The 9,354-nt window shown below is 48.7% G+C and overlaps 1 non-coding gene across 1 annotated transcript; it reads right to left on the bottom strand.

Annotated features, from left to right (window-relative positions):
* Positions 1-5,383: 5,383 nt before the first annotated feature.
* On the bottom strand, positions 5,384-5,502 carry LOC142874419 (5S ribosomal RNA). The gene has a single exon (XR_012922236.1). It is a non-coding gene; the product is annotated as a 5S ribosomal RNA (ribosomal RNA).
* Between the last annotated feature and the right edge of the window lie 3,852 nt (positions 5,503-9,354).

Below are 9,354 nucleotides of genomic sequence, written 5' to 3'. Positions count from 1 at the left end.
TGACAATCTAGTTTAAAAGAGAAAGCCAAATTTCATTGTGTTAGTGTACTAATCATCAAAGTTAATTTTAATAAAATCTTATAAACAAATCAATCTAATTTTAACCTATAAGACTATAAGACTTTTATAAACCTTTTATAACCTTTAACTTTTATATCTACTTAATTTTTAATGATCATTTACATATTGGATAAGTAGTTTCAAAAAACCAATTAAACAAAATAATGGACTTAAACAGAACTCTAGAACAATTGGGCCTGACTTACATTTTATAGGACATTCTACCTCAAAACCACTGAATACACATTCTTCTCATTAACTCATAGGTCATTCTCTAAGATTGACCATATCCTAGGACAAAGCATATCTCAAACAATTTTTTTTTTTTTTAAAAATAGAAATTATACCGTGTCTTTTTTCAGATCACAATGGAGTAAATGTAGAGATCGACCCTAACAGGAACTCTCATTTTTACACAAAATCATGGAAACTAAACAACCTTCTACTAAATGATCACTTCATAAATGAGGAAATCAAGATGGAAATCAAAAGATTTTTTTTTTTTTAACACAAGTTATCAAACACAAGTTGTCAAAACCTGTGGGACACAGCTAAAGCAGTCCTGAGAGGAAAGTTTGTTTCCATAAATGCCTATAAACAAAATTATCTTTTAACAAACTAATACTTATGCTGTATAACATTTTATTAAAAGAATTTTTGTACAGAGTTGTTCTTCTTTTATCTAGAAGTTTTAATTACACGTACTAATCATAATGTCAACTCTTAGAAAAACTTAGGAAGTTAAATTAACTTTGAACTATTAGTCACCAATTGTATTAGTATTCCTAAATATAAGGCTATGAAGGTATAAACTTAAACTTATATTTAAGAACTGATGTTCTAGTACTTTACCTTATAAATGACCCATTTCTAAGGGACATATAATGACATTTTATGATTATTTTTTAACTTAACATGACTTTAAGATTTATTTGTATTTATTGCATTTGTATTTACGTAATTCATCTATATTAGCAGCTTACTTAGATCCTAGCTATTAAAAGTTTAAGTTACTTTATTAACCATTTTTATACCCTGTAAATTAGATATATATAACAGAACACGGATTAAAATACAAACTCAAATCTTATCAGAAACAATAAGCATTTAAATAAGACTTGTTATTTTAAACAAAATATAACATCACTTCTAAATTTTGTAAACATAGTAGTCATTTTAGAATATCTTGTTTAAAGGTATTTGCTAATTAGATCCTTCCAAAACATCACATCCCCAAACAAAATCTATTGGCATCATAGGGGAATGTCTCTGGCACCCAAAGTTTGGGAGCAAAGGCCACTGTTCTCCTAAAGGCTTGCTGAAAATCTACTGACATTAAAAGTAATAGGATTAATAAGAGAAGGACTTAAAACTTATACATGGACGTTTTTAGAATGAACACAAAGATGCAGGGGAAATTGTCCATTTTTTATGTTTAAAGTATGGACAGCTGTGTAGAAAGATGATTGGACAAAAAGGATATGAGCTAATTCTAACAGGCTTAGTGGCAGAACCAGCAAGGCATTTTATATTTAGATTTTGCTTGGCCTCTTGAGTGTGCATTTTTCCCTTTTGGGTGTAGGACAAAGCCCTTTCTGGCATGGGGTTTTACAGTAAAACAAAGTAAAAACAAAGTAGGTCAGATAATTGCTTTATGGGCATTTTACATGAATAATTTTAGGTTTTATGGCTAGCTTTAGGGAAGAATTGGCACAAGAGGTGAGCAAGGTCAGAAAATTTTGCTTTTGAAGCCTTTATTTTAAGCTAGTTTTTTTTTTTTTTTAAATCCCATCAACATAAGATCTCCTGGCTGTAGACTGAGGAAAAAAACTTTCAGCACCATTTGTTAGCACCTCAAACAATGATACAAAGTGGTAACATGCTTTTTACATGAGGTTCAAGATTAAGCTGTTAAAAAAAACAAACTATCTAAATGATCTCAAAACAATGTTTAGTGCATAAACTTTAGCACATTTATAGAGTAAGATTACTTTGAGAGTCTCATGGATTTTAACCATCAGTCACTTTTTATCTTAAATTGCTATATAAAAATTAATAATTTAGAATTTTTTTTTAGGCAAAAACTCTATTACAGTAACACAATGTAATCATAACCAGCTAGATTGTAAAGAGTAGGACAAAAATGGACAAGACCAAGGTAAAACTAAAGCTTTCAATTTAAGTTCTTTACAACTTTCAGGACAACTTTGAATTCCTAACAGTACTGTTAAATGAGTTGAACACACCTTGTGCACCTCTCTACAGGCATTGAATGAGTGGAGGTAAACTATTTCTGCAGTTAGGATTAAAAGACCAAAACCAAAATGTTTTTTTTTTTTATACACCTTTAACAATTAAATTTGGATTTTTTTTTCCTATACTTGGTGTTTTATTTATTCTAATTTGTTGACTCAGGTACATTTGCATTTTTACCTTAAAGTTAAACACATAAGTATTTTTGTTGGTAACCCAGATTCAGTTAATATCATTTGACCAAATATTAAATTTACTTAACAAAAATCACCCATTACATTTTTATCAAACCTTTACACCTCAAGAACTTAAAAATGTCCAGTAAAAGCCAGGCAAAAACAAATGTATGCTGACAGTTTGAAAGCATTTTTACTATTACTTTACTAATAACACCTTATTTATTAATAATAACACAGCTTATTTACCAACAGTTACTAAATTCACATGAAGCATTTGGGTTTAATTTATGAGCGCTTCCTTAATTTTAAAACAGTCTGAAACCTATAAGCACAAACATGTGATACATGGACAGACATAAAACATACCCAAACATATACACTCTCTCAGACGCATACATACACACAAAGTTTCTGATAAATTTTACCTTAGAATGTTAGCCATGAAATGGTAACACAAACTCACCAGTCTGTAACAGAAAGCTGGATCTAAATTTCTTCTGATGAGACTGGAACTTGTACACCTGGCAAACTTTAGTTGACCTGATAGGTAACTTAATTAGACCTGTGGATCAAAGTTTTGGGTAAAGCAGTTTCTATGGCAGTTTGATTTTTTTCTTCAGTGCAAAATGAGTATTCTGTGTTAGCATTTTAGCTAGAACTGGCTGCAAGGTCTCCAGGCAGCCTTTCAATTGTAAATACCACAAACAATGAGTTATCTTAACATCACTAGAAAAAGTTAGCAGATTTTAGAGTAGCCAGAAAGGAAGAGAGATAGCTTGAGACATTTTAATAGTGGGGGGTCGACCATTTCAGCTCTGAATTTTTCTTGATGTAATTTTGCCCTTTCTTAAAACCTTGTGCACAAGAATTAGCTATAACCAGCTGGAGCCCTAGAAAACCTGGCATGCCTTTGAATCTTTTTGTTTACAAAAATACTTGCAAGTAGAGGTACCACAAACCAACTGGGGTGCCCCCAAAAGAGTCATTTTCCTTGCCCTTCCTCTTCTTTTTTTTTTCTTCAAGGAACCGAACTGCGGTCTAGGGTTTGGTGTCCTGGATCACAGTGTGCTGCTTGTGGGTGGGGCTCCTCAATGTTTCACCATTGAGTCTGTCCCACCCTCTTACGTGTCTCAGTTTCTCTCTCGGGGGTCTAGTACCTCCGAGAGGGCTCAAAACGCTGAGTGATCAGCTCTTATGTGCGTTTCCTGAACGAGCCTTTTTTTAATTAATTTGTTGGGGGGTTCCCTGTGGGGCTACTCACGCCTTGGGGAATCGCCCCAGGCAACTCCCATTCAGGGCCCTGGTCACCCAGAGCTGCCTTAGGTCTGGGAGGAGAAAGCTGCCCCTTTTCTTCGGAGCTGAGAAACTCAGTCTCTCATCTATCTACAAATAGGACAGTTGGGTTCCTTGCCAAATGCGCAGACAAGCCAATTGAAACTAGTTTTGAGAGGAAAAAAAAAGGCGACGGAGAAAGCCCTTTAGAGTGCACCTCCAAACCTAAATTAGGATCCCAAACAACAATTCCTAGGAAAAGAACCAGCTCAGAATAAACCAAGACCATCAACCAAAAGCGGGAGGTCCGGATCTCAGGAGGACTTACCAGTCCCGCTGAAGGAGAAGCTCGGAGTCGGAGGCCTAAAAGGGCCGTGCCGGTACCTGGCGCCGAGTCCGCGCTGCTCCTTAGGCGGTCCTGAGTCTTCTCTGAGATCCTGCCGGCTACGCCAAAATTGTCGACGGAAAAAAGCCAAACTCTGTAAAATAATTTTAAAGAGATTTATTCTGAGCCAAATTTGAGGACCATGACCCGGAGCCACTGCCAAGAGGCCTTGGGCAAGTGGACTCGCTGTGGCTGGGCTACAGTTCAGTTTTATACATTTTCAGAGAGGCAGGGGTTACAGGCAAAGTCACAAATCAATACATGAGAGGCATACATTGGTTTGGCCCAAAAAAGGTGGGACATCTCGAAGCGGGGGCTTACAGGTTATAGGTGGGTTTAAAGATTCTTTGGCTGGCAATTGGCTGAGAGAGTTAGTCTTTATCTAGAAGACCAGAAAAGATATGCTTACTTTAAGATAAGGGTATGAGCACTCTGGGAGGTCCAGACAGGAGGACACTTTAAATTTACAATAGGCGCCTGCTAGGATGTTTTAAGATGGTTTAAATTTAAGAATAGGCATCTGCTAGGATGCTTGAGTTAAGACAGGGGCTTCTTATTTTTTAGGTGATGTTAATGCCATACCAGAATCAGGTCAGGAAGTAAACCACTGCTTCATTTGGTTAACAAAAGCCGCTTAGTGGGAATTTACTGTTTGTCAGCCTAACCCTGCTGGCCTCCTTACCATTTGCCAGCCTAACCCAGCTGGCCTCCTTAGGAAGGAGTTTTTAGCAAAAAATTAGAGTTCAGTCCTCAGAGATAAGAGACACTTTTAAAAAATAATGAATCCGAAGAGAAAAGTAAAAGGAGGCCTGTGGAGCAGGTCTGGGTGTGACTCCGGATCCCCCAACATCAGGTGCCACCACCAAAGATTCCTAGGTGTAGCCCATAGAACCCCAAAAGCAACGGGACGAGTTCTGGTCACATACTCCCTCAAAATGACATCCTGGCCTTCTTCTGGAACTCCCTCCCCTCTCAGACTCTCAAGGTTTCCTCCAGCGTGTCGGTTCCCACAGAGCAGACCTTTGGTCTGAGACCTGACAGTCCAGAAGCCACGCATGCTGCCGCGTGACGGCGGTGTCGCGGCTTGGGACAAGAGGAGGCCCCACGGTGCGGGCTGGGGCGCCAGGCACCGCGGCGGGCGCTGAGGGTGGGGGTGACCCCCACCCCGGGCCGCCGCCTCGCTCCCAGAGAGGGGACAGAACAAGAGGCAAAACAAAAAAAAAAAAAAAGAAGACGCCTACGGCACCCGGTATTCCCAGGCAGTCTCCCATCCAAGTACTAACCAGGCCCGACCCTGCTTAGCTTCCGAGATCAGACGAGATCGGGCGCGTTCAGGGTGGTGTGGCCCTAGACGGTGGAGGGCGCCCCTGCCCCGCTCAAGAAGCCGAGCCTCTCTGCGCTTCCCCGCCGCCTCCTCCCGCCCCAGGCCCCGCGCTGGCGCTGACCCGCACCGGGCGGGCCTGTTGAGTTCACCGGCCGGGTCCGGCGGGCTCCGAGGGACGGGGCTGACAGGCGGGGCGGGGCGGGGCGGGCAGGGAGCGGCGGGCCGGGGTGGGGGGCTGTCTCTCTATACACACACACACACACACACACACTCACACTCACACTCACTCACTCACACTCACACAAGATGCGCCTCCACGGCTGGACTCACCGAGGTGGAGACCTTCCAGCCCCCTTCCTCTCCTCGCCTGGCATCCTTCACCTACCCGCCCCCCACCCCCAGCTCGTGGCCGCTGCCGCCACCGCCGCCGCCCCGATTGCGCATGCGCGGGTCGCCTGCCCTTTGACCCCAGGCAGGGGCCGCCCTCCCCGACAACCCCTTTCAGCTGCGCCCCCCACCCTGTGGGTGGGCTGCTGCCTATTCCCTCGGGCCTGGGCTGGGGCACAGCGCATGGGGGAGGGGAGCGAGTGTATGGGGCGTCTCTCTCTCTCTCTAGGGATGTGTCCCATGGGTGTGGTTGCGTGGTTTGTGGGGCGCAGAAGAAATCAGTCCCCTCCATCTCCTACCTCTGGAAAATGCCCAAGCCCTTGGAGAACTGCCGGCAACGCGACCGTGGGGGCCGGGACCCTCCTCTGTGTCCTCCTGTGGCCCAGTCCAAGGGGCCTGGGCCTGGCCGGGGCTGCATTGGACCCCGACCACCCTGGCGTGTGGACTCGCTAAAAATCGGCGATTAGATATTGGATTCCAGCTTCATTGAGGTCATTTCACTAATGAGTGCACCGGAAAGAGTTTCCTAATCCATCTGTGAGGGTGGCAACTGAAAGAGAATTTTAAAGCTGACAGAATAGGCGAGGAAAGGCATAGGAGATTTCCACACCCAGTAAGGAAGCCTTTCCCGAAATGGAAGAAAGAAACGAGCAAACAGAGACACCGGTAGCCCGCCAGGATCAGAGTCTGCCCCCGAGAGAAAGTACCCTGACCAGGTTCACCCGTGGGTGGGTGGCGAGCTAGCGGCATTCAGAAGAGCGAGGCCCGCAGTCTGTGCAGAAGACACCTGCACTCGGGTGTGTGTGGCGGCACGATTCACAAGCAGCTCCAGATGTTAAGCCAAGGAGAAGCCAGGGAGTTCCCAACGCCCCAGGTGTCCTCAGCCCACGACTGGCTGCTGTGGGAATGGGAAGCCCGGCTCCTTGTCTCAGAGCGGGACAACCAGGAGGTGTGACGTACACCCCGGGGTTCCCAGGAGGATCAGGCTGAAGCTGAGACTTGGCCTCAAAGTGTCCCCTCGCATGGCCACCCCCTTCCCCTTCCTGCTCCTCTACTCCTGGTGCCCCTCCATCCAGGGGCCAGACCTTAAAGAGTCACCCGCAAGAGAATCCTGGTCCCAAAGGAGCCTTCTGGGGGACCCGTGCTGAGAGAGGTTGTGGGCATGGCCCGCTGGGGCTCTGCCTGACCCAGGGCTGAGAGATGCAACCTCCCAGCTCTGGGTCCCTGCAGGGGAAGCGTTGGCAAGCACAGGGCCAGTCCTCCAAAGGCCCAGGTGCAGGGAGCCCAGGCCAAGCAGCCTGTGACAGAAGCCACCCTGGGAACACGACTGCAGGCCACGGCCCTTCCCACCTCCTCCTCCTCCTCCTGCTCCTCCACCCCCCCGGCCTCCCACCCCCCCCCAGACATGGCGCAGGGCTCAGAGACACCTCAGACACTTGCTACCCAAAGTGCAAAGGGCATCAGTTGCGCCTCCAAACCCCCCCCCTGCCCAGCAGACTGCGTTGTCCAGCGAGCCCCCGGGCCTCCCTGGGGTGCCCAGCACAAAAGTGCAGACACCCACCGGACCCTCAATCTCAGTTTTCGGATGTTTTTGCCACTCTAAGGACCCGCAGGCCAGCTGGGCCTTCTGGCAGGACAGAGAGCCCCGGAATCCGACGTGGAGAGCTGGGTGTACGTCCCCACGAGGAGGCGGTCCCCACCTCCGAGGCTCTCCCCTTGCGGGGAGCGGCAGCTGACAGCCGTAGGGCCTCTGGGAAGACACCAGGCTGAGTCCCCGAGGCACAGTGGGGGCACGTCCCCCGCACGCAACTTAGGGACGGCTGCTGGAGACTGCTGCGGCCACCCTGCTGCCGGGTTTCTGGAGGGCTTCCTGGAAGCAGCGTCCACACCAAGCCCTTGGAAGGCCCAGGAGACGGAGGAGCCGGTCAGGCAGGGGCCGAGGACGGTGACAGGCCAGGCGGCAAGGAATATGTCAGACAGGGGCAGAGGACGGTGACAGGCCGGGCGGGAATGTGTCGCTCAGGCAGGGGCCGAGGAGGGTGACGGGCCTGGTGGGGAGGAGCGAGTCAGGCAGGGGCAGAGGATGGTGACAGGCCGGGTGGGAAGGAGCAGGTCAGGCGGGGGCCCAGGACAGTGACGGGCCTCGCCGGGGAGGAGCGCGTCAGGCAGGGGCAGAGGAGACGGGCTAGGTAAGGGTTAGGGTTACAGTTAGGGCACAATTCACAATCGCAAAGATGTGGAAGCGACCCGAGTGCCCATCCATCCCGGAGTGTATTAATAAAATGTGGGGCGTGGACACCACAGAGTGCTATTCGGCTGTGAGGGGCAGCGGTGAGAGGGCACCTCTCGTGGTTCTCCTGGCCAGAGCTGGAACCCGTTCCAGTAAGCCAAGTATCCCAAGAATGGACACATGAGCACCACGTGAGCGCGCTCACCAGCAAATTGGTACGAACGGATGGACACCTAAGTGGACAGAGAGGAATCACCTTCATCGGGTGGGTGTCGGGCGGGTGGAGGGAGGGGATGGGCAGACACCTCCATTAGGAATGGAGTGGGTGCGCACCGACTGGGGGTTGGGCACACTTGAAGCTCTGACCCGAGGGGGGAGGTTGGGAGAGGGCAATGTTACCGACCTTAACATTGGTACCCCCACAATACGCTGGAACAACATCCGAGGTAAATGAATAAGAACACAGGGGAGAGGGGGGCACGGGCAACACATGTCACCTGAATACTTGTATTCAGGGCGCAGTGTGGATCTGGCTGTGTCCACTCACCCATGGGTGACGGGCAGGCAGGGCGCAGTGTGGAACTGGCTGTGACCACACACCCATGGGAGACGGGCAGGCCGTGTGCTGTGTTGATCTGGGTGTGTCCACACACCCATGGGAGACTGGCAGGCCATGCGCTGTGTTGATCTGGGTGTGTCCACACACCCACGGGAGACGGGCAGGCAGGGCGCAGTGTGGAACTGGCTGTGTCCAGTCACCCACGGGAGTCGGGCAGGCAGGGCGCTGTGTGGAACTTGCTGTGTCCACACACTCACCAGAGACAAGCAGGCAGGGCGCATGTGGATCTGGCTGTGTCCACTAACCCACGGGAGATGGGCAGGCAGGGCACTGTGTGGATCTTGCCGTGTCCACACAGCCACAGGAGATGAGCAGGCAGGGCTCTGTGTGGGTCTGGCTGTGTCCAATAACCTATGGGGGACGGGCAGGCAGGGCGCTGTGTGGATCTTGCTGTGTTCACACAGCCACGGGAGTTGGGCAGGCAGGGCGCTGTGTGGGTCTGCCTGTGTCCAATTACCCATGGGGGACAGGCAGGCAGGGCGCTGTGTAGATCTGGCTCTGTCCACACACCCATGGGAGACGGTCAGGCAGGGCAGTGTTGGATCTGGCTGTGTCCACACACCCACGGGAGACGGGCAGGCAGGGCGCTGTGTAGATCTGCCCGTATCCACACACCCACGGGAGATGGGCAGGCAGGGTGCAGTG

This window comes from Microcebus murinus, chromosome 12 (assembly GCF_040939455.1).
Source record: "Microcebus murinus isolate Inina chromosome 12, M.murinus_Inina_mat1.0, whole genome shotgun sequence".
Classification (NCBI taxonomy): domain Eukaryota; kingdom Metazoa; phylum Chordata; class Mammalia; order Primates; family Cheirogaleidae; genus Microcebus; species Microcebus murinus.
This window is presented reverse-complemented; position numbering and strand designations above follow the sequence as displayed.